This window comes from Cygnus atratus, chromosome 1 (assembly GCF_013377495.2).
Source record: "Cygnus atratus isolate AKBS03 ecotype Queensland, Australia chromosome 1, CAtr_DNAZoo_HiC_assembly, whole genome shotgun sequence".
Lineage (NCBI taxonomy): Eukaryota > Metazoa > Chordata > Aves > Anseriformes > Anatidae > Cygnus > Cygnus atratus.
The window spans coordinates 81,932,163-81,955,014 of record NC_066362.1 but is presented as its reverse complement, the minus strand read 5'-3'; positions in this window follow the sequence as shown (position 1 = coordinate 81,955,014).

Below are 22,852 nucleotides of genomic sequence, written 5' to 3'. Positions count from 1 at the left end.
AATATCCTAGTTTTGTATAACACTAGCAAATACATTTTAATTTAGATAGGAAGTTGAAATCCACATCTGTTTTAAGTTGCTCGGCACTTTTATAGAATCCTATGATAATAAAATGCTAAGTGATAACAAATGTATAAGAAAACTCAACCTTTTTCGGGTTAAGTTTATATATTTTGATTGCTTGTACCAAAACAATGCATCTCTTCTTGAGGATATGGTTCCATGCATGGTTTTCAAAACAGCATTGGCTTTTTACCCTATATGTTTGTTTCTATATGAACTTCAGTTGTGCCAGCATAATAATTCGTGGTGTTACAGTAACAGGAATATTTTACAAGGCAGCCCCACAACCAGTTGTACCTTTCTTACTAAAAATGTGCAGAGGGGTTCGGAAAAACAGACTGAATGGCAAAGTATGACAGCTTGTCTCAAAAGCTGGTGTAAGGAACTTAATTTGAACATGGTATGTGTGAGATACAGAGCTTTTTCCAAGCTTTTTTAGAGCTTTGGTAGAGGATGGGATTAGAGCACTGAAGGGGTAAGAATCTACCTTTGCTCTTATATTTGCAAATTCATCAAGTTTAATAACTTTCTGGGAATTTTCTTTATGGTAGTTAGAAAAGAATCCAAATTGTTCAATTTCAAATGACACTTTAAATTTTGCTTTGTGCTCTGTTTTGTTTAATCACATTGGTGGTTTAAAGTTGTAAAAAATAAATAGAAATTAAACAAAACAAACAAAAAAAACTATATAGATAGAAATAGGTATTGAGTACACCTGTTGCTCCATAGAAGAGTTTTAAAAAAGGTATGGAAAAAAATGGGTTTTGTAATAATTAGAAGCAACATGACTAATGTAAAACTTTTTAATTAAACTAAATTTAAATTTAAATTCCAGTACTTCTTTTGTATTCTTTCTCATCTTGAATGCTGCTTGAAAATCAAATGTCGATCTAATAATTTCATAGGCATGAAAGTAAACCTTCATATTCCAACTTTACAAGCATACCCCAATTCTCTGTGGAACATGCAGATAGTATTTGCATAATTATACATACAGGTATTTTACTCCAAAATATTGTTTCATTTCTTAATACCTTGTTTTTTTAATTTTCCTCTTACATTTTCAACCAGACATGAAAACGTTTAAATCTTCTCAAAATTACTTGTGTTTTCTCGCATGGATTATCAAAGGCCTGCAATATTTTGCAAAGCCAAGTATAGCTCACTGAAATGAACTGGAATTTAGAAATCAAATTTCTGTTCTTGTTTAAAAAATATATATTTGGTGCCCTTTGGAGTGTAAAAATATGCAGAGATGTATCCCTGGAATGACTGTGGGATCAATGGAGGTTACAATCCTTTACAATTAATTGCTACTCATAAATCGATCTTCTGATTAATGACTCAACGTGTTGATGTTAGTGTTTTATTGCTCCTGCATTTTTACATACTTTGTGAATCATAGATGTCACTCAACATTGCAGGCACAGTAAAAATATACATATTATTATTGTTCTGCCTTTGATACTGTTTATTACACAAACTTCAGCATGAATGATTTTCTTTCTCTTTTAATAAAAACCCCTTTAATTTGCACATATGGGAGTCAGTGCCCCAGCATGGTGCTAATATAATCTCCATGTTAGGGCTGTAATTCAGTGAAGTTGTTTGCTGTAGCAGTGCATATCCATTCCTAAGGATATGAAATGCTGTATTGGTTACTAATTTCTGAAAATTATATAGCAGAATTGAGTCATCAAATTTCAAACTCTCATTTGAATCAGTTAATATCCCGGTTAATATGCTGATAATGAAAAGAAGGTGGTTTTCAGTACAGACAACCTTTCATCTTTCATCATCTCTCAATTTCTGTTTTTCTACAAAGACTTTTTTTTGAGGTTTGCTTTTGGGTACTGAATGTTGCTTCTGCTGATGTGTTATTAATGGAACTGCACAAGACTGAAAGTTAGCTGAAGAAAGTCCATCAAGTAATATTTTTTTTTTGTGACCAGCTGAGTAGATTTTGAAGAGCAGAGCTTGTTTGTGTGTCCTGTTCTGTAAAAGAGCTGTGTCCAAGTCTTCCATTTAGCCTCCATTGAAAGGAACAGCAAACTACTTGTACTGTGGATCCCTTCTCTCTGAACTTCATAGGGACAAAGAGAGTACAAAATAAATGTATTATGGGGATGGATAGTAAGGGGAAAGGAGAAACAGCTACATAAGTAGCTGGGAGGTGTTTACTAAATATATTTGTGAAATTAACTAAAGAAATGCAACAAAGTAGAGGAGACAATAATTAATGTAAGTCTTAGAGCTTGTATTCTTATAGCAGTATTTGTGGCACATGCTCAATAGCTGTCAAAGAGAAAATGTAGAGGCCAGTGAACAGTTCCAATATGAGAACTGGAGCTGTAGCCCAAAGGCAATAGGAAAGGAAAAAGAGAGATGGAGCCCTAGGAATAATACATTTACTTTCTAAGAGAAAAAAAGAAGTAAACAGAACATTAACTAAAGGATTCAGCTCTGAGTGGTGACATGTCTGGTGACATGAATTAACCTCCAGCGTGCCACTCAGGGAGACTTTTTAGCTCATGCAGTACAATTCAAACGTCAACCATTGAATTTTTCTCACAAGTTTCTAAAGTCACCATCTTTTTAATGCTTCTACATCAAGACACTTCAGTATCCAGGCAACTGCTGTACATTCAGACAAGTGTGCCAGAAAACCTAGATGGTCACACACAAACTACTTTTAGATGGATTCCTCAGGAAACAATTTTATTACTAAGTTTACCTGAATTTATTTGAATTCAGAATAAGTGGTATGCTGTGTACATTATTGCAGTGATTAGGACTATAAAAGTTTGTGGGGTTTCCTTTTTTTTTTTTTTTTTTTTTTTTAAAATCTGATAAATAATTAAGGGTTAGTGTTTTCTTTTGAACCCACACATCTATACCATAAGGCAAGCTCAAGGGGAAGCAGCGGATATTACTATACATCTATGCCCTGTGAAAGAAGACCCATGAATTTTGCACCAGGGTTTGGCATAGAGAAGCGCATCCCAAAATCAAAGGATTGTTACTTAGGGCAAATAGGAACATTGGTTGGTAGTAAGAAAGTCAGTTCATAATACTTCAGTTTTATTTTATTTTTCAAATGGCGTTGTGGTGACTGTATAATACAACTTCAAAAAAAAAAAGTTCTGGATGAAGATGGACAACAGTCTGGTAGTTACCTGCCTTGCAGGAAAATACATGTTAAGATACTTCTAATGTGAATGCTATCTACATTATATGCTGTCTACATTATTGTCTATCTACAAGATAAGGATTGTTTCCTTTTTGCTGAAAATTATGAATTTTAGGGGATTTATTCTAACTTGAAACCAATTTTTATAATACCGATCCACAGTTACTTTTCTTCACACATTTCGCAAGCTGTTTAGCAAGAATCATTGGCAACCTGGGAGAAAAAGTGGTCTCTGCACACAAACATAGTACCACGAAAATACCTAGTATGTCTGTTACCTCACATTTATAGTGGTAATGAAACAATATATGCAGACAGTTTTCTATTTAGAGAATAGATGTTGATTGGAAGATAGTTTCCAGTTATGTGAAATGCCATATCCGTCATTGTTTAAAGTGCTACCTTTTGTATTATCTGTTCAAAAGAATGATTTCAGTGCTTTGCTTTATTTATTTATTTTTAATTTATGGATTATGTGCAGTAATGCTACTTTTGTATTCTGTTTTTGGTGGTTATACATTTTCAATTCTTTGAGCAGCTTTTTACTTGGATTAGGTTGTAGTTAAGAAATGAATGTAAGGCATAGTTGTAAAATAGAACTCGTTAACTATATTAAATATTCCTGGTTTGAACCACATAAAAATCAATTCTGACAGAGAGCTCAGGGAAAAGAGTACATCATTTCTTAATACAGGTCTCCTGAGGTCTGAAATAATATGAAATGAGTTGATCCAGTACGCTAGTCCAAGATGCACAAGATTGTTACTCTGAATACTGAGTGATTGTCTCTCTTCAGATCACCAAAAGGATCACTACTATAAAAGACCATAGATGTTTTTCTAGAATTTTGAGGATGGATTATATTGGAACTAAAATAATTTTATGCTAGGTTAGTATTCTGAAAGGCAGCAATAGTAAGGAAGTGTTGCAAGTTCATAAACATGCAAACCTTTTTATCTTTCCAAAATAATAAAAAAAATAGCCCTTTGAGGGTTTGGAGAATGTTTCTGAAGGAACAGAAATGAGGAAGACTTATGGGTCAGAAAATGAGTAAAATATGAATCCAGCACAAGTGCCTGTCTTTGTATATAATATGCACGTGAAGTCCACTGCTGGAGCAGTGGTGTCTGCAATGAAGAGCCTGACTGAATGTGAGATTCCATTTCCACTGGCCAAGTTTCTGTCAGATAATATTAAAGCTGACTTCTGAGGTGGCTCAGGGTTTCACAGCATGACCTCAGCAGGCTGCTGCTGTGAGATCAAGTTTGAGAACTCTGTTTCCAGAGCTTTTTATAAAAATCACAGCTACTTGAATCAAAATTTCCTAATAAACTCTAAAACCAAGAGCAAACTTCAGGAAAGAACTTGAATTAAGGGTTGAGCAGTTTTCATTTCTATAGAACGGAAATATGAAATGAGGTGGCTTTAATTGGGGAATTGCCAGATGTAATTATGTATATCACTGGAGAAAGTACTCTCTACCCTTGTACCCTTGCTTCCTTGTATATACAGTGAGGGGTAAAGAAGAATCAGGAAAGAATAACAAGAAGTCTCTCTATCTGGACACTTCCTAACTCTGGAGGAAGCAGAATACAGTGGAAAGATTTGGAAAACTGGTGGAAGATAGCAGTGAAATGCTAGGTAGTAACAGAGTAATACTCGAGCAGTAATAATAATCTCAAAAGCAGGAAAGAGTTTGATATGGAAAAGAGAACTGTAAAAATGTGAGAATGTTTCATTAATTATTTTTAAGTATCTATTTATAAAATGTTCACTGATGTATATTTTCAAAACAGCTATATAGATTATATCTTATTACCAGTCTGAGGATTCAGAATGTGTTCTGTTCTGATTCCTGTTAATGCTATCCTGGCATGTCTTTCTTACAGTCAACTGATTTCCGTACCTAGACTAATCTATCTGATTTCTCTGGTTAAAGGTAGGCAAGAATTAGCATATTTGTAAGTGTTCTCCACTGAATATCTTAAAAGACTTATCCTTGTATTCTTTCAGTACACTGACTCAGTATGAAGTCACTACATGAAAGGAAACCTCCATCTAAATGATATTAATACATTATTCATGTTATCTTAATATTCACTTTTTTTCCCCAGATGATATCAAAACACAGTAAAATGTCAAGACCCTTCTATGCAGTCTTTCTGTTCAAGTTAAATCCTATGTATTTTGATGTGTGTAACATAAATTATAATGGTACCAGAATACGCTTTTGAACAAATTGTAGTTGCATCAGGCATCACAAAATTAGGGAGTATGTGCATGTGCACATACATGTGTCAGCACTTCTGGACACCCAAGTTCTGCGTTGTTTTTCACAAGGCAACCATTATGCTACAGGTGGGAGCCTGATAGACTAGCTTGTAGGCAGTGCGGACTTTGGCAGGATTGCAAAACAGCTCAGGTTGGAACAGCTTTGGGTGTTCGCTTCTGCTCAAACCAGGGTCAGCTCCTAGGTCATGTCTGTGTCCAGTCAGTTCTTGGAAACTTCCAAGGGCTGAGTTTGCTCAAATTCTTTAGGTAAACCTCACGGGGAAAATGTTTTCCTTTGTACCTATTCCAAAACTCTTTTGTTTCAGTTTCTTTTACCCCATTTTACCACCATGCATGATGCTAAAGGGCCTGCCTCCTTCCTTCCTAATGGATTGTGACTAATTTGTTTACCAACAAGATAATGTAGGTCCATCTGTACTGTCAGAAATTCTGTAGTATTTACAGTAGTAAAAAGAATTGATTGAGTAACTTTACTGATATTTTTTTAATGTTTAGGCATAAACATGGCTATCAAAATATGATCAGTCTTTCCAAAGTGGGGGTATAATTTACCAAAAAAATAACAATACCTTGCTGGTGATTAATCCTTCCTATTTTTTTTTTTTAATGAAAGAAGACATGTACAATATGTTTTGATGCCAGTCATATTGTAAAGTACTAAGTTATCTCAATCCACGTTATTTTTTCATTAATTAAATCAAGAGAATGCAGACTTGCTACTCCATTCCCATGACCCCCTTTCCTATATTCATGCTGTGAAATTAATTGGGAGAAAAACTACTTATTTCAGTTTACCTACTGTGGCCACTCTAACATGCAGGGTGGAGAAAGGCTGATGGATAAGGTCTTTCATCTTTTTCTTTTAATTCCAGGATTTAAAAGGAGATTTCAAGTGGAAGACGAATATATGTAGTCATAAGATCCAAGCTGTGTCTGTGAATGTGTGAAAGGAAGTTTATGGCTTTTCTGCCATTTGTCAGATGCTTGTACATTGTGTTGGGAATTTTATTGTAGTCATTTTAATGTCTTTTTTAGAGTTAATTTTCAAATAATTATTTCAGATTTTAAATAGCGATGTTTAATGTATACTGATGTTGCTACTAGTTTCATTCCGTGTGATAGTTTATGAACAGAGAAGAAAGTTGGGTCTTCATATGAGTGTTTGCACACCGTATCTGCATTGGGTGTGCTCTTACTGTTGTGGTTTAACCCAGCAGGCAGCTTAAGCACCACACAGCCCTTCGCTCATCCTCCTCCCACACACACAGTGGGTATCGGAGAAAATCAAAAAAACAAAACATCAAAAGGGTAAAAACTCATGGATTGAGATAAAGACAGCTTAATAGGACAGAGAAGGGAGAATAATAATGCTACTAATAAAAGAATATACAGAGCAAGTGATGCACAATGCAATTGTTCACCATCCACTGTCCGCTGCTCAACCAGACCACAAGCAGCAGCATCTCCCCCCGGCAAACTCCTCCATAGTTACTGTTCAGCATGACACCCTATGGTGTGGAATATCCCTTTGGGCAGCCTGGGCCTGCTGTCCTGGCTGTGTCCCCCCCCCAGCTCCTGGTGCACCCCAGCGTCCTCACCGGAAGGGCAACACCAGGAGCTGGAACATCCTTGGCTCTGCATGAGCACTGCTCTGCCCCAACTGAAACACTGGCAGGTTATCAGCATTGCTCTCACCCTAAATCCAAAACACAGCACCATACAAGCTACTAAGAGGAAAATTAACTCTATCCCAGCTGAAACCAGGACATCTTACTTCAGGTTATGTAGAGATTCAGACCGCAGCTACATGCCTGTATAGTTAGGGAGCAATGAAAGATTCCTAGCAAAATCTCTTTAGGAGAGTAGCAACAAAGCAACCAAGAAGCTACAATGTTTTTTACATGCTATTTGGGGGAAGTAATCATATGTTTAGAATTGGTAGTACAGAAAATTCTTAAAATTGCAAGGATGCGTATTTCCTCTTTCTCCAAATGTGAAATATATGTACAAGATGTTATATTAGATTATTTGAAGTGAATTGTCAAGTGGCAGCTCAGCACTTTGTTTTTAATGACTTTTTAATACTAAGCAAATTGTAAAAACAGAATAAGGAAAATATTGTGAAAAGTACTTTGGAAATGGCATCCAAATCCTCTTCATGTAAGTGCAGAAATACATATGATAACTAAAGCTTTCAGGTGCTCAGAGGTTGAAGAAAGCAATGGATTTAAGGCATTTTGAAAATACATGACATTTACTAAAAAAAGTAGTGCAGATAACAAGTCAAATGTAAGCATTCTCACATTCCAAGTGACGTGTTTTTTTTCCTTTACTGAACAGGGTAGATGCATTTCATCCTGGTCCAAGTCTTATTTTTTATATCAAAGGACTGGTATACACGTGGTACAATTAGAATTAACACATGGAGACAGTAGGGTGGATTGTACAGGTTCAGAGCTTTATAGATCTCAGTGTGAAAGAAAAGAACAGTGCAACTAAAATATACCCTTTCTTCTAATTCTTCTTGCTAGAGTTGAGGAGGAAGGGAAAAGGAGCAAAAGAAAGGAACAAAAGTGCAGTAGCAGTTGAGAGCTTTACAGCTTCCCATGAAGCAGTTTAGCTCAGATGTAGTGCAGCAATTGATTGAATTGACTACCTTGCAAGGAAGCGAACTCCCTTGCTTACCACCTATGTACTTGCTTTCAGGCAACAGTTGAGAAGCCTAAGGTACCTTCATTCTATTGTTAGAGTTGGTATCTGAGCAGGAGAATTGGAAAAATATCCTCTTTTTTTTTTTTTTTAAATCCTGTATGACTTACCATAAATAGATATTGATAGCAAGTCTCATGGATGTCTAGATTAAAAACAAAGGGAGGGAATCAATTTCTTAGTAGATTAATATTGTCAACATATGATGAAAGGGTCAATCATTCCACATATATGTATTTACATACACATGAGTTCTGCTGTGAAATTATTCAAACCTGTTTTAATAAACATATATTGAAGTTGGAGTTAGTCACTTTCTAAAGGCGTACAGATGGAATATGATTGGCATCAAATGTAACTCTTTTAAAGGAGTTGGCAAAGAATTAAGGAAGGGAAAATAAGGGTGATGGGAACTGACACAACACGTGGCTCTTGCCAGAATAAGTATCCCAAACCTTTAACATAATGATGGGTTGCAGCTTATACCAGTCATTTTTAAGATCGTTACTTCTGACGAGGAGATTTCCTTTGTAACCATTGGACATAAAGTGTTTTGGTTTCTTTTTTTCTTTTATTTCCATAACACTTTTGAGAAAATACACATTGAAATTGTCTTATTTGCATTTGAGTTAGGTTTGTTATATATCCTTGTGTGAGTATCAACACTCCTTCATCTGTCCAGAAATTACTTATTACAGCTCTAGAATGCTTCTCAACGCCAGTGTTAGAATATTGTATGATGATATCGAAGATCTTTGCAAAAGAATGAAAGAAGGGGAAGTGGGAAAAAGATGAAAAATACAGAATTTTAGCCTACAAGCAGAGACAAGTCAGTCAGGAAACAGAAGGTATAAATGGTCAATCTTGAGAGAGGAGGGAGGTCATCAGCAGAGTCACACGTGTCTGGGTTGCTCAGCATTTTCATTAACACTGAAATGAGTAGACAGAATTTACTGATGACACAGTTTTTCAAGGTAGTAAAAAACAAAAGGGCTATCTGTGATGAATTCAAGGAAAATGTTACCATATTAAGTGACTGCAGTAAAACAGCAGACAAAATGCAATCTAGATAAATATGGAGTGATACACATGGGAAATAAGCACATCTAACTTTACATATGTAATGATGGATTCCTAGCTGACTATTATCACATTAAATTTTGGAATGATGATTGATAGTTATATGAAAATGTCAGTTTACCGCTCAATAGCAGTCAGAAAAAGAAAAAGCAAATCAAATGTTAGGAATTCTTAGGAAAGACATATAGAAAAAGGGAAATAACATTAGTATGCATATATAAAAATCTCTAATGTAGTAACATTTTGAGTACTGTCTGAAGTTCTTGTCTTGCTGTCTCAAAAGCATGTAGCAGAACTGGAAAAAGTCTGGAGAAAACCAGTAGGTGTGATTGCACAGAAAGACTAACCGAAGGGTGTCTAGACTGGGTGGGACTTTTCAGCCCTTAAGACAGATAAGCAAAGATGGAAAGATAGATGGATAGGATGGAAATTTATACACCATGATTGGGGTGGAGAAACTGAATTTGGAATGATTGCCCACGAGCTCTTCAGATTCGTGAACTGGAAACATTCAGTAATCTTAGCAGGAAATGGGTGTACAGTGGAAAAAAAAAAAAAGGCTCGTCATCTTCTTTTATGTAAGAGACTGAGGGACTTCTTACAAGATATAATTTCAAAAATTGACAGGAAAAATTACTCAAAGAAAAAGTGCTATTACATACCAAACGGTACTTTTAACTCTGACAGTCCATTATCTGATAATTGCTGGATATAGGGAAAGCATATTAAGGAAGTAGCACTATGCCCTTGCCCCAGTAGTGCACTCTCTGACTGGCATTGACTATTGGCTGCTGTTGTAGGCAGGAGGCAGACAGACCATGGCAAAACTATACACGTAACACGTATAAGCTATGATTTTGAGCAAGACCTATATCAAACCATCTCCCTGTTTATTTACAGTGCAGCTTTTTTTCTTTCACCAACTCCTCAGCTAAATGCAGTCTTAGACTTAAAAAATAAGTTAGTTTTATGATAATATAGATTTTTATTTTTCTAACACTGGGGAGTAATAATATAAAATTTGTCAGGGACTATGTATTTACAGTGATACCTCTAAAACACCAGTTCCCAAAATTGCTAGGTCTACCTTTGCTGATGATACATGGCTAGCAGATTACCTGAATTTTCCCCTTGGTTCTCTGCCAAACTAAATGCTTAGAAAAACAAAATTCTTTACAATAATTATTCGAAGCTGTATGATTAAATGTGAGCTCTTATCATAATCAAGACACTGAAATTATTCCCCTGCTTTTCAGAAGCACAGCCTTCCTCAGTAGTTCAGAGAGCTCAGACTTCCTCGTGAAGTTATAAGTTTAACCTTTCCAGAGCTCACTCTACAGATTACTTTGAGTTCTCCCTTCATTGTGTTCATGTCACATTCCCATACTAATTCTGTTTTGCATTTATATTAGCACATGCACTTTGCATTCAATTCTGTTCAACTGAAGTCAATAGAAATTTAATTTTTGACTTCAGTCGCAGTAGAAACAAGTCACAAGCAAAGAACATGACAACACCTCCTTTTCAACACAGGAATTACTATTTCCTATATCTGCTGCAGAGGCTGTAATTGCTAATGTGGGACCTGCAGGTCTGTACTTTGCAACTTTGTAGTTTAAAAAGTTCCTGAGCTAATACAAACTGCTGAGAATAGAATTATAAAGCCAGTGTATCTATTTCACGTTTATTTCTCTCCCTGCTCTCTAGTTTAACTTCTCTTCTACCATCATCATTTTTAATTGTGCTTAATTTGATTTAATCCAAACTTTTTTTTTTTTTTAAGTAACATGCTTTTTTCGGTATTCCAGGTATGTGCCTTAGCAATTTTGCAGTGTATGTAACCAATCAACAAATAAATACATACATTAAGTGTAGTGCAGTGTGATCTTTACAAGGAAAAAAAATTAGTGAGGTTAGATCACATAAACTAAAAAGTTGTTAATGAGATCGCTTAGGATAAAAGAAATAATTTTTGTTTTCTTCACATTGCATATACTAAGCTAAACTGGAATATATCTGCATATATCAGCAGCTTGCTATAGTTGGTTGGGATGTACTGGAAGAGTCATTCAAAGAATGCAGAACTTCCCGCAACGTTATATAATGCAGTGCCTATTCTCTTATAGCTCTGTTTTCTTGTCCTAATGAAGATATGAACATTCAGGATTTAACATTACTCTATGCTTGTTCTTGGAAGATATTTGTGCATTGAATCCTCACTAGGTGGGCTGAAGCCACGATGGTCATTCTGCAGGTAGTTCACGCCCAGATGAGATGCTCCTACCAGTGGCTGCAGTGCTTGTAGAGAGGTCGGGCAGACAGGCTTGCACCAGTTTTTAGGTACTGGTCTCTGTCTAGCAATTATTCTTCTGTGAAAAAAACTACTATCTTTTTGGTCATGAACGAGGAGTCTCTGAGATTTGGATTGAACTGCACAGGTTTCCCAATCAGAGGCAGTTCAAGGCATTTTTGGAAGTGTGATTCCAGACACCAAGGGAACTTCAAATACATAAATACATACCTTCATTTTTTTTTCTGCTCTTGGAAGAAAAGGTGAAATTTCAGACATTTCAATTCTATGTATATTAAGATAAGTCCTTACTTTTTTATTTGGCAGATGCCTTTGCCTGACTTTCACATCTGAAAAGTAGGGCTGTGCTGTACTTCCTGACAGGAATGTTATAAAGATAAATATGCAAAGCAGTAGCGAGATAGCTTAGGTACTGTGGTTATTCTGGGCTACAGCAGCACTAGTTATCCTGAGACAGGTTCTTCAGGAAAGATGCAGGTAGCAGCATCTTCAATGCAGTGAAGAAAGATAAATAACTACTCTCAAGAAGTAAAATTTTGTACCCCATCATTTGCTTTATAATATTGGTAATGCTGTGATTCCACCCTAAAATATGTTTTAAAATAAGACCCACAGACAATCTCTCTTTTTGTCTGTATTTTCCCATGTCTATTTCAGCTCTACTTCTGCAATCAGAGTCCAGTTTTACGTGTATTCATGGTATATATGTAACAATTATGTTTTGCACAAGTCTAAACACCTGCCTGCAAGATCCAGCTATAATACTAGGCACCGGACTGTGAGTTTCCGGTGACTGTGGGGTGGGCTTTCAAAGCATTCCAGGGCATTGGCTAAAAATAAATAAATAAATAAATAAATAAAAGAACTTCTGAAATTCAACGGCCATTTGAGACAACGCATAAGTAAGGTCACACAGGTACATTGGCTTTATACATCTGTAAGAGAATTAGTTTTAAAATGAAGTGGAATTCTGTAAATCCATTTGCAAAACTACTATTTGCTCACTTCCTCACTAAGACAATTTGAATGTATTTTTGTGTATTTTCAAGGAGTAGTTCCCTGATACACTACCATATATTGCATTTTGCTTAAAAACAAACAAACAAACAAAAACGTAGAACTCAAGTTAAAATTATTCTCTGTCCACAAAAAATGAATTACCAAAACACCCTTAGAGAAACAAGAAGACTAGATGGCAGGATAAAACTGATAGCTGTATTTTAAAGATGTATTTACATTCTAATCATTAAATATCAATGCACCCCAGATATGTTTTTCACTTTTCTGTCATAAATCAATGACAAAGGAACACAAATCAATTTAAGTCTCAGAAAATAAGTTGTCAGGACTTCAGGAATTAGTTTATCATTACCTACAGTGTATTTTAGAAAGAACACTGCAGCCCACATTTTTATGTTTTGCATCTTTTTAAAAAGTGATAAAGTGGCATTCAGAAAGTCATATATATAATGTATATAATTCAAGAACAAGTTCTCAACTGATCTTTTATAAAAGGCAATTTTACAGTATCTGTGAATACTAGGATTTTGTGTGGCTTGTGTTTGAATTAGTTTTCTTTTACTTTTTTTTTTAGGCTTTCTACTATAGGAAAATATTTCCAAAATATCTTTATAAATAATTTTTAGTTACTGTGCTATCAGATGTCAATATAATCTAATTATTGCCTGGGTGGGGTTTGTAACCTAAAGTATTCTGAAGTTTTTGCAAACCGTTGAGTGCTTGGAGCTTTTGAAAAGTTGAAATCTCTTTAAGATAGGAATTTAAGAGCCTTGTTGCATTTTAAAGTAAAATTGAAGATGCTCACCTCAATTCTTAGCATTTCAATAGCATGTAGTAGCTTCATAATAGATTCAGTAATGGTATTCAGGAAAGATAGAGAATGCTGCCCTGAGAAATCATTTATTACATGACATTCGAATGGGAAAAGGCTAAAGTTTCTGAAAGTTGAAGTACAGTTTAGAATTTTACAAACTGGGTAGCATGAAACAGAAGTACAAAATACTTGTCATGTCTGAATATTTTGGCTTAGTGGTAGCACTGTAAATTACATGTGAGGTTATGCTTATCTCACTAAATTATAGATTCCCAAGAGAGCCTTCCTGGCTACTGAAACGTGGCAGTTTGTGCAGATAAATTCCTGGAGCAGCCTCTTGACGGGTGCAGCTGGGCTGCCAGCACTGCAGGTAGTACTCAGGCATGACTGAGCAGTCCCAGCAGCTTCAACACAGCCTCCATCTTTTGGAGAATAAAAAAGTTAGTTTTTTTTGTTTTTTTTTTTTTTAAAGGCACAGACAGGGTTTGCAGCATGTCAAAGGACCTCAGTGGCATCCTTAATTTCCTGTAATAGCCACAGAAAAATCATGAATCTTGGAAAGATTCTGTAATGCTAATGATTCTTTTAAGAGCTTTAAAATTACCTAATGTTTATCAAGAAACTAAACAGTACTATCTAGAGAACATTGTTAGCCATGTAGTCTCTTAAAGCTGACACCAGGCACAAGAACCAGCTCTGTGCTCATGGGATTAGATGCGCCATAGATATCTGACAGTTTTCTGATCAAATTCATTACTGCAGCAATTGGTGAACATCAGTAAATCAGGCACTCTTTCGGCACTTTGGTGAACCACTTATGAATTCACTCATCTCCAAATGTGCAAAATGCTAATCTTGTAACGTCTTAGATTTCTTAATAAACATAGGATTTAGTGGTTCTGTGCGACTGTCGTCATCTGCCATTTAAACATTGAGACAACCAGGGAAGGCCAACATGACACCAGAGTAAGTTCCAGAATCTTGAGCAAGTTAGCTCTGTAATACGTAGAGGCAGCAACTAAACCAATCGATGTTTAATTTTGTGGATTTGATATTTATATCTGAAACATTTTCTTGAAGTGGTGTTGCTGAAGGAGGGCAGGAAAGGGAACAGAATAGTTGGGTGGATCCTCTACCCTTTGTGGCCAGAACTGCATTTCTGCAAAATATTTGTACAGCCCTACATTCAGGAGAAATAGATTGTCTTGGAATAAATAAAACAGGGCTAAGGAATCAGATTTTTACTTTTCAGTGAACTGGAACCAGGAAATAGGGGGAAATCTTGTCTAAGTTTTTATATTATTAAGTCTTGGTGTGTGGGGGGGTGAAAATGATTTAAAAATGATAGAAATATTTATTTAGAAACAAATTTTAAAACTGTGTTGTACTTATGTAATATTTCTACCGTTACTGGCAAGCATTACTGAACACTTTTTTGACATATAGATGTTTCACAGAGGAAGTATCAGTAAAGATCGTGGGTAAAGTATTCAGTAATGAGATGAGCATTCTTCCCTTGTTTTTTGTGCAGACTGCTTGTGCAGCTTAATTTAGTTCATTTAATACTGCTGTGCTATTTTCATTTAGTCCATAAAGTTAGATAGTAATCCTTCCTGAATCATAGATATATATGAGAATAATATATATATATATATATATAACTCAAAAGGTCAGATTTTAGTGATTATGTATTTCTGCATACCTAGAAAAGTTCTTCTCAATGTCATACATTTAAAAACAATAACTTGCTATATTAAGATCAGCAAAATGCTCAGAGGAAGTCCAGTTTATACAAATGCAGTGACCGAGTGACTCTATTGATGTTCCTCCTTATACTCTTCATAGTAACATTTAAACTTAACTTTCTTAAGGAAAAGAAATGGATCAGTGAATTAGACAGACTCAGATTGATGACTTTGACATACAGTGCTTTACAGAGAGTACAAGGATCAAAAGTTAGCCCTATGCTGTAACTTCTAAGGCTATTACTAGTATTTATATTTGGCCTGCAAAGAGTATAAAGAAATTGATTTCACACTTATCAATTCACTTCTTATTTTTCAGCTCAACAGAAAGCTTTTTTAATGAGTGAAAGGAATCAATTGATAGTGGTTTTCTCTCTGGTCCATTCAGAGATTATCTAATCATGGAATCTAATCCAAGAAAATATATTTGGTCTTTAAGAATTACGGTGTCTTAACTTCGTGAATTAGTCTGATACCAATAACTGACATAATCTGATACTTCATAATGGGTACGTATGTTAAAGGACTAAATTAAGCTTGTTAAAAGTTCAGGCTCAAAACCTGCAAAAAATATACAATTAAAGTAAACCAACAAAGCTATAGACTTTAATAGTGCTGTATCAAGATACAAGAAAAAATTTGTGACTTTGAGCACCTGACCAAGCTCTGAAAGAAAGAATAGTTGTATTCACCTTTAATGGTTAGTGTTAGGAATTGCACAAAGTCTGTGTTGGCTTCTTGGATCGTCTGGATATGTATGTCTGATTGGAAAAGTATTGTAATTTTTCTTTGCACACATTTTTACATCTATGTAATGTAGATAAAACTTTCCCATTTGTATGAATTACTCATAGACCTGCAATTATATGTATTCTTTACATTTCATTCATCACATCTATATATGCATGTATTTGTATTTTATGTATGCTTTATATACGCATATACAATGTGCATATATGTATCTAAATTGGGGTATATTTTATAAACAGACACAGGTATGTACATTTTAAAATTTCTTTGCTATTTAAGGGGTTGAAGTGCATAATTGAATGAAGTGTTAGGAATATGATAAAGGAAAGGAAAAGATGCTGTTTTAATCTGATGAGAAGTAATATCAATTGTTGAAGCAACATACATACAGCTTGCGTAGTATCTGTGTCAGAATTATTGAGCTTGAAATCTGATCAAAGATAGGAATTATTGAAATATAGTGTTTTAGAAGTGGAAATTCTTCTTTGACAAGGCAAGACAAGACTGCAATAACCTTGACTAAGACGTGGAATCAGAATGATTAGAGTCTGTGCAAATTTCAAACCCACTCCTTGACAACAAATAAATGGAGGTGTCGAGTCTCATTTCGATCACCTTCAGTAATGACCTTGAATGCATGCAAATGTGAAATTTGCTCATTGGGGACTCCGTGGTAACTCTGCGATTCAACTGTGAAATTAGAGTAGCTTGTACTTAAACTGGAATTTCACACCTGCTGAACTAGCAGTCTGTTTTTGAGTTACAACAAGAAGGAAAGAAACACTTTACAAAGCTAGGTTTCCATCTGTTTATATGAAATAATTTCTTTTTCTTCATTTATGACTAAATAAGCCAAAATTAATTTTAAAACTCAGTGAGTGGAACCTGAGACAAAATAACTATGGTGGATTTTATTTGAAAGTTACATTCACTCTATTTTTAAAACATGTTTCACCATTGAGGTGTTACAATCTTTGCAGATGCTGTATGAATAAGAACTTACTGAAACACCATAAGTGTTCTGGTTCTTAAAAAGGAAAAAAATTCAACATATTGTATCTGATGCATGAAGCAGATTTTTTTAAAAAAAAATACTAAATTCAAGAATAATAGATATGTACTTGATTCAATAGCTGAGTCCACCTATTTATTTCTTGGCCTTGCTGTAGACAGAATGTGTTTTACAGTGGAATGGAATATGCATTATTTTAAGAGTGGTATAGTGCCAGTCATGCCCTATCCCAAGCACTTTCTAAGGCCAATTGAATATTGGCTCTGTAGACAAACAGTGCTTTCACAGAAGTGAATCTCAAATGGAATTGCATGTTATGAAGTATTTTTTTTTGTGAGGCAGGAATTGGCAGTTTCTGATGATATACATCCTCTGGAATTGTGTCATGGCAATGTCACTTCCTATCTTGGCCACCAGCTGAAAAGAGAGAGCTGTTGTATCCAAGTTCCACATCCAGTCCCCTAACCACGTATGTGACTGTGAGAAAAATTAAAACCTTAATAGACTCTCACAGCGTTACTAGGGGGACTGATGTAACTTATTTCAGACATGCAGCCAATTTAGTCTGAAAGTGCAATTTTTCAGAGTTTTAAGTCACTATCATCTCATGCTATCCTGCTCACTGCAGGAAGGAAGGACTCCTTCCTCGTCTTTTCCAGAGACATGCTAACTGCACATGAGATGAACACCTGAACTGATCTTTCCATGGTCTCTCTCCCCCATGGCAAGTACATGCAAAGAACACATTGCCTACTCATCAAGGATTTTTACAAGTAAAATAAATTAAGATGCACACAGAATACTGAGTTAACAAATGTTACTGAAAAATTGAATCATTTTGCTTGGATGCATATTCTTTTAAAAGATTTAACAGTTGGCTACTTAAACTGTGTCCAACAAATAAGCAGTCCAAGTCACGTATACAGCTTCCTCCCATACAGATTATACTGTTTCCAGTAATGTTTTGTACATTTTCATTGAACACTTTTGGTTGTTCATACACTTTTAATGAAATGAAAAATGTAATGGGATAACAAATATTTCAATATATTTTTAAATTATGGCTGTGTGAAAACTATATGATGCCATGCAAAGCAGAAGAATCTCCTTACATTCCAGAATGTCTCCCTGTGTGCAATGTACAATGGAAATGTCTATACTGGAATTCGGGCAACAATACCTTTATTTTAAAAGGCACTTTTGTGTTCTGAAGAAAAGGCTGTGTCTTCCCCACTTCTTTCTTTCATGTAGCTGTCCTCACATCTCATAAATTCTCAGGTGTATAAGCAGCTTAATCAGGCACTGGAAAAAAAAATGAGGAAGTGTGCTTGTCTACTTTGGTGGTTAGGACATCTTTCCAATCTTTGAACTTCATTCCTGCTATTTTAAGAGGGTTGAATTGAGAACATGTCCAATGCATATCTCTTCCTACCACAATTAATGCTTCAAACATTTGTCACTTCCCTGAGATAAAATCTCATGATTTGAAACTTCTCAAACAGAGAAGGAAAAAAAAAAAAAAAAAAAAAAGCATTTGTAGGGGCTTTCCTGCTCTAGGTACTGGACTGTTATAAAAATAAAGACCTCCACAATCACAGCCTTCTCCTTAATGCATCAAATGCCAAGTCCATTCACAACAGCCAAGTCACTGTGATTTCAGCCTTCAAATGTTTGCTTTTATTACAATTGGCAAAGGACAAAATTTACTTCAATTGAAACTTCAGGGTAATATTACATCCCATTGTGAAATACTATTAAAAAACAAAATATATATATATATATTTAATGCATTCACCATTTCTTGCATTTTCTCAGTTTTTATCCCCCCCCCAAAATTAATTATGTGAACATAAACCTGTTAGCATTCAGCTAGTCCTGCCTGGAACCATTCTCTGATAGGGTTTCCTCTTAACTGGAAAACGTTTTGTCTTTCATCTTTGACTTCAACAGTCCAGAGCAATAGCACAGTTTGGCCTTCTGGTTTTTCTGTTGCACTTTTTTCAGTAATGAGTCCACTAATCCTAATCATGACAATTGATGCTTCTTTACAGGTGCATTTTATATTAGGTACCTTCAATTCATGTAACCGTAGGGATGTGGTTTAGTCATGGGACTCGGTATGTCAGGTTGCTTGTTAGACATAATGATCTTGAAGATTGTTTCCAACCTAGATGATTCTATCTGCTCTCACAACCAGATATGCCTGCTCCTGAAGACAATATTTGTTCTCTAAGCTATATCTTGAATGTAAAACATAGTTATCAATATTAATTACTCCCTAATTTTCATCAGAGGTCTCAACTGATATCCAGTGCCAATGTTAGTGGTCTTACCTCTAACCCAAAAGACTTTTTTGACTTTTATTTCTATATTTATTTATTAGGAAATCTCTTCTAAAAAGTTGAACAAAAAGCTAAATGCTGACATAGTTGCTATGTTTAAATTTTATTTAACCATCATGGAAAGATTTTTTTCAATAACCACATATGATCCTAATAGGCATAAATTATGAAAAAAGGTTATAAAATGTATCCTCTTGTTCTGTGATTAGAGATCAGATCTCTTACTTAGCTTACTAGATTTTTTTCCAGCTCACATCGCATGTAACAGTGATAGAAATGTAAGCATTTGCATTTCACTAAAGATTTGTAGAGTACATTCTGTTTTGACAGATAGTATTTTAATTAATAGTTAAATGCGTAATTATTGCAAGGCGAATGTATTTCCATGTAGTTGTGCAGAATCCATAGGCCCTGCTCTGGAAAATGCCTTAGGCAGATGCTTATCTTTAGACTGATGAGGTCTGTTAACTTTGATAAAACTAAACTTATGCTCTAAGTGGTTTGCTGGATTGGGGCCATAGACTCTGTAATTGAGTTGGATTTTTATCTTTAATCCTTCATCCATTTGTTAAAATTTTTGATGAATTTTGTTCTTTTACACAGAATTATATTTGTTTAATGCTACTGGTTTCCTAATGTAATTATCTTCCAGGCTTCATTAATCATGTTTAAAGTACTTTCAGATATTCATGCATAATTTCAATGTGTTAATTTAACCTGGTTATTTTAATTCATTCAATCTCCTTAAGTATCATAGGATAGGCACATGTATGTGTGTCCTGGGTAACAGACTTACCTGATTCTCAAAATTTAAGTGTATATATATATATATATACACCTTATATGTATATGTATAAGGCTTAGTTATAATGAAGAATGGTAGTGTTTCATATTGTAACTGCAGTGCATACACTTCCCTCACAAGTCTGAAACCTGTTCTTCTAAAAGTTTTCCAAGTAACCTCAGATAGAGGTTGTTCACTTTTTACTGTGAACATTTGTTTGCATTGGAATCTATTTCAACAGTTATATTAGTGAGAAGCAAGTGGAAAGTAGATCCAATAGAAGTTGGCATTTGAAAAGTTAGGGTAAAGAATGTATTATTTTATACATATGATCCCCTTTTGTAATCACAAGGGTTTGTTACTGAGCTCTTCAACTTTTTTTATTTGTATTTTTTTCCCTTTTTCTGTTTTATAATCATTAGTTGTTCCTTCTAGTTAGAATATCAAAGCTTTCAGGCATGAAGCATATACAGTTTGTGTATGTTTGTACAGTATCTATCATAATGATTCTAATTAACGCCTACAACTCCTGCCTTTAAACAAATAATTATAATTGTATAAGGAAATGGATACACTTTACTAGTCTTAGGAGACAAGAACATCCTGAGTATTACTGCTGCTTCCCATACATCAAAGTAGGCCCTGATCCTTCTCTATTAAGCTAATTAATTATAGCATGTTTTCATTATTAATTATTAAACTTCATTAATTATTACACATTTCTAGCACCCATGGAGCTGGTAATTACTTAAAATTTATTAACAAGCTTTGAGACAATGTACCTTGAAAGACATTTTCATTATTTCATGCTTTCTGTTGAAAAATTTCAGAATTTACATTGAGAATATTTAAGCAATTTAATTGTCAGATTTTGCTCCTGTTGTTTTTTATCATGTAAAAAATAAACATATCATACAATTTTCTTGTTTACTAACATATTCTTTCTTAATTTTAATTAGTCCTTTTTTTTTCCTCTACCAGTATACTTGGCCATAGTCCATATCCTTGTTGGTTCACACTATTAGAGATTAATGTGATAACAGTAGTTAATAATGAGTGATTAAAAACATCTTCCTAGAAGTTGCAAATATACTTCCAAATTGTCCTTTTGATGCCCTTTGAATATTCATTCATTAACTCCTGTATATTTCATGTGCTTCAGTTAGAGAGAGGTGGGCAAATTCCCTTCTTAAGGTACATATTCCTTCATACCCCAAAATATGCCAGGAGGGAGACTGTTGATTGCCCAGTGCTCCATCAATAAAGAAACCTAAGGGCATTGTGAAATGAAGCAAAAAGCTCTGTGGACGTGGTTCTGGTAGTTTTGAATATTCCCCGTTTCAGCAATAATATTCACAAAGGCTCCTTATTTGAATTATTTTTTTTCCTAAAATAAATTAATGAGGAAACTCTGCAGATTATGGTAGATGACTACTTCTACTCTGATGAGAGTATATTCATTTAATAATTGTGTTGGTATTCTATTTTTAAGTGTTTTAATTCTAAATTCAAAGAGTAGGATCTGATCCATATTGTTTGTACATAAAATACCAAAGTAGAAAAGACATTTTGTTCTTGCTTACAGTTCTCTTGAGTTATGACTATGTCTGGGTGAATGGTTCATCCCATCAAATTTGAACCTAGCTAATAAAAACAAAATCAGTTCTGTTCAGCAAATGCTAATGCCTTGGTATGTATTAGGCTTACTCTGCTGAACTGTTCACCTCCTCTTAATCATTAATCAATTTAGTGACAGCTTAAACATAGTAGCAACTTTTTTATGACACTTGTATCATGCCTTTAATAGCAGTGATCAAATGTTTCAATGTGATGCTTTCTGGAAGAGATGCTGTTCTGCATCGTCTGTCTTCCTTTCATTTTATACATCTAAGGGTATATGGTCAACTCTGAGTAATAGGATGTTTAACTGTCAGTCCTCATAAGTCAACACTAAAGACACTATATATCCAGTTTACTGCCAGATAGTTTGCTGATGGAAGAAAGCTGTTATTGTTTGCTACGTGGCCAGATACTACCAGCATATAGGCAATAAAACCTAGGTTTGTGTCAATTTCTACTAGTTTATGATGTTAATGTAATTCTATGATCAACTTTTCAGTTAAAGATCAGCACTGCTTTTATTAATTTCTGGGAGATGATATTAATTGTATAAACTTAGACTTGGGTGCAGTTGGTTGAAAATATATAACCTTGCAGAGTTAAAGTATGAGGTTCCTTTTAAAAAGAAATAGTCCTTTTGTTTGCTGTTAGAAGTTTTCCACTTTCATGAGTGTATGCCTGTGTGTGTGAGTGGGGTGATGAGTACTGTCTTTAACGGTAAGAATGTTTTCTAAGAGCAATAGAAATACCAAGCCAAAAGGGAAACATGCATAAGCAGGAACAATAGCTGCAGCCATGGCTTTGTTAAGTTTGTATTGAGCTTAATATTGCTTTTGGATATATAAGATGTAAACAAAAGAAACAGAAATAGGTGGAAAAAAAATGTTACAGGGAAAGGAATAGTTCCTCATGATTTCTAATAAACACTGTGTGAATTGGATGATGTTTTGAAAGTTAAAAACATAGATCTCAGTTTCCAACAGGAGCATCTGCAGTGCTCACAGTAGCTCTAGTTGGGAAATGGTGCAGCCTGGAAGGTCTGCACATAAAGTATTAATTTTATTTTTAAATAAGATCATTATCTCCTTTGTATTTTAAATACAGGGGAAAAACTGCAAGA